Genomic DNA, 4391 nt, shown 5'->3' on the forward strand with positions numbered 1-4391 from the left:
ATATAATATACTTTATATATATAATACTTTAGTATAACATATATTTGTATATATGGACAAGACAGGTGAAGGCTCTATCAACCAAGACTAATATACAAGTACAATAGGCAAATAGAGTACCAAATATAATTGTTATACATAAATAAATAAAAAACGCGTAAACGTAGTATTTTGACAACATCTGAAAATATGGTTCTGCAGTTGAACTATGCAAATTGAGAGATTGTAGAAAGTTCGGTTACATCCAAACTTACCGCGCCTTTACTTATTTATTCATTATTTTTTCACTTTTGTTCTTTTTAGAAAATCGCAACCTGGCACCCGCTCGCTATGCCATTTCACAATGATGTCTTAGCAGAGAAATCATTTTCATCATATATAAACCAAAAATTTGGAAACCAACAAGGTTTAAATCGAATACATTTTTCCGCAGATTAGTTGCTAAAGGAGAAGTCAGAGCAGTCAGCGTACATCCAGTTGCACATTATCTCCATTTTCAAAGGAAAAAATGCTCAGATGAAGCATTTCCTTCATGGTGGAACCACAAGTGCGGCGCACATTGTGGCGTCAATGGTTCAACTCTACCACTACGTCAACGTGAACCTGGTTACGGAAGGTCAAAAGTTCAACCAATGTGGTAAACTTTGTTCACCCAACGAACATAAAGCTTTCACTGTACACAAATGCTGCTCTTCGGTAGTTTGCTGCGGCTCTCGTCATTTTCTCAAAACAGCGACTCACATTCCAGCCTTCCTAAAAATCCATTTGGGAGAATATGTGAGTGTGAATAGCTGCTGACTGCTTTGAAATTCAAAATGTCTCCCTGTCAAGGTGACCGTTCGGAAAAGCGCTGTGTGCCAGTGCGTATTAGGAAAATCCAATAGAGTTCGTTGGCTTTGCATATTACTGGAATAAAATGCTCGGATCGCCAAAATCATGTAAGATGTTGGAAGTGGACGATAATACAAGACAAAGACGCGATTACCGAGAGTGGAACTGAATTGGAAAACAATGTCAATAATTAATTTATTCAATGTAGGTACTTAATTCTTTTCTAATATATATAAAACTATCAATAAAGTAAAGATATCATTTTTGATTAATTTTAATTTTGTAAAATTCTTTTATAAATAAGTAGGGCAGTTATTTTGGAGCTGGCTGGTTTATTTGTACCCTTGGGCGCTAAAACAACTTATACCAAAGAGAAGAGCCTAGCTTGGGTTTGTTATTACCAAAATATTTTTGAACTGTCAATTTGTAGCGTTTGATTTTTTGAACTTGCAACTAAAAGTGGAAGAGTTTCCCTGATTTAAATATCTTTGAACTTTGCAAATAACACTTTAATAATAAGTATTTGGTAGGTCTTAATTTTTAGTAAAAACAATTCTAGAATAAAATTGCGGGATCAACTTTACATTTAATTATGAAATGTAGAAACTAAAACTGGCAAACACTCATTTATTTGAATACTCTACTAGCAAAACGGGACGCTTCAGACTTAATATTAAAATAGAAGTGGCATTGTCAACAGTCCAGTCAGAACTATTATTTGATTTTAAGTATAAATATAGCTCTAACTACGTAAAAATCTGTCTTCATCATTGTTAGAGAGAAAACAAAATTTAGTAATATTAATATTATGAAGTAGTGATAAATATTTGGTGCAATTAATATCTGTATACCATATATTTTTTTAAAACAAGGAGAAAAGCAGCATTTTGTGATGTTTTGTTTAAGGAGACTTAAGAAGCTATGGTTCCATTTCGCCCATACTTTTGGATGACAGTTGAGTGGTTAAATGTCGCTATTTGTTAAGTTTTGTTCTATATGTTAATTGACACTTTTTTATATTTTCTATTTTAGTATAATTTGATATATTCTAATAATACATTAGATGGAAAATATCAGTATTTGTAGTCCAATATCATTTTTGTTTCCGTGCAAGGCTTGTTAAGTACCTTTTCAAATGAAGACACCATATTGTAAACAATACTTCACAAAATACAAAAAATAAATATATAGCCTGATGGATAACGAATCTAGAGGTTTCACAAGATGGAAGAGTTGAAATATATCCAAATTATTTATGAACATCATTTTGAGGTTTCTACTCTTTAAAATGAGCATATTTATGTTCATGCTACTATTTTATCAAAAATATATAAACTAAAAATTATCTTTTTATAAAAAAACATTTTAAACTTTTTTAACTTCAAGTTTTGCCAACTTATTTCAAAGGATTTGTTTATTGCTTATTTCTGCTGAGAGCATATAACGTTCTTTCCGGAACTTTTACTATCACATGTGTTCCTTTTCAAGTGGTTATCTGTATGAATCAATTGGATTGAATTTGTTTATAAACTATGGAAATTTTGAGTGTTAAGAAATCCCTTCTTGGAGAGAGACAATGGTCAGGTGCTAGGGTTAATGAAAACTCTCATATTTTTATCCCAACTAACACTACTGCCATTTAGAATTTCGAATAGCAAATATTTTATCCAATGTTTGATTTTCTAGCAAAAAACGGATATTTTCTTGTTTATTTTAGTAGAAATTGAAACCATAATAAAGCCTGCCAATCAACATAAGGTCTTCTCGATGCCATTAGCATATGCATATTAATTGTCTTATACCCGAATAATCATAGAAATGATTCAGGGACATACGTACGCTTAATTTTGGTATTATAATCGTACTCTGAGTAACACTGACCCTGTGCAGGGATTTGCACCTTCTTCCATTCATCATTACTCAAGATAATCACACTCGTCGTTCAATATATACAGTAACTCACAAAACACGCTTCACTTGAACAGCCGTTACTTTTGTCATAAACTCTTGCATATGCAGTCAAACAAAAATCCGTCTAAGTGCTTATTTTTGTTGGTGTTTGAGGTACCGTTACCAATAAGTAAATTTGAACAACACGACGAAGGGAAGCGAGATCGATTTTGAGACTTTCGCTCGAAGAGTTCGGACTTGCGCTGAAAAATGAATTCATTAAGTAGAATAATTTGAAATACATAAATATGAAAGGTAAGAGAAAAAATGAATGCATTTTTCCTTAGATAATGGAAAGGAGAAGATGCTTATCTCGAATGGATTTAGAGACGAGATCAATTAATTCTTGATTTCGTAAGTAAAATTCGTAGCAGAGTTGCAGTATTATACGCCAAAAATAAAGTTGGGTGTAAAAGAATTCTTAACTTAGTTCAGGAGTGGGACGTTTTTAGGGCCATAATAATAATAATAATGGCGTCAGCAAAAATGCCCTGGAAACATGGGCATTGCCCGAAAAATAAATAAAATAAAAATAATAATTTAAAGGTCACAAAACTGATCACACTGAAATATTTTATATTTAGCTGCGTTATTTCTTTTATTTGTTGTTGTTCCGCGATATATTTCTTATGTTTGATTCTTTCATATTATACATTTATAACAAAATAAAAAAATTGAAAACATATTTACGAGTTTTTTTTTATCATCGATTAGGAACGTATTGACACTTTTGGGTCACCCTAATGACAGTGGCCCGTGCTCCAGATAAAAGTAATACATTTTTAATATAAATCTCTTTTTATCTCATTGCTTCTTAATAACTCAATTTACGTTGCTTACATTTATACACACATGTATACATACACATATTGTACTCATAATTTTCTTTACTTATGTCAATGCTCAAATCTTCTAATGAGTAATTATCTGTATACATATGAACAAGTTTGCAAATAAATCACTCGCTAAAAAACTGTGAATAGGAGCGCATTGCACATTAATTGTTTTACACCCCCGCATTTTTGAAATAATAGAATAAAGCAAGAAAAACGCTGTTTGCTCCAACAGATACCATGATCAATTGTGTGAGTCACTGTATTTGGGTGCATTAAACGAATTGGCAAACACCAACAGCCGCCACACCGGTAATGGCCATTTTGCACACTTCCACAGCTGGTCTGTTACTGCGTTCACCGAGAAGAGTTGGATATGGAAAATCGGAAATCGCTGCAATGTAGCGTCGTGTTGTTGTCGACGATAACTTTCATTTATGTTTTTGCTGCGTTAGACGAGCAACGACAGCACCATCCTCTGGCCCAATTGGTTATTGCCGTCAAGTTTTATGCCGCTTTTGCAAACATTTACTTTTCCTCCCCAACCCTTGACCGATGCTGACTTTCGCCATACAAATGCAATGGGAAATTGTGCTTTATTTGGGCTTGGCTTTGTCGTGTTCACAATCCGTCATTGACTCTTGTTAAATCTTCATTTATTGTTTACTAATTATATACTGTAGGTGCTTTTTACTTTGCTGGTGCCCACGGAGCAAATGATTAACCTAAACATAAATTGCGACCCTGGAAGGCACCTCGGCGTAGTTTTACTGTTTT

Source organism: Bactrocera tryoni, chromosome 1 (assembly GCF_016617805.1).
Source record: "Bactrocera tryoni isolate S06 chromosome 1, CSIRO_BtryS06_freeze2, whole genome shotgun sequence".
Taxonomy (NCBI): Eukaryota; Metazoa; Arthropoda; class Insecta; order Diptera; family Tephritidae; genus Bactrocera; species Bactrocera tryoni.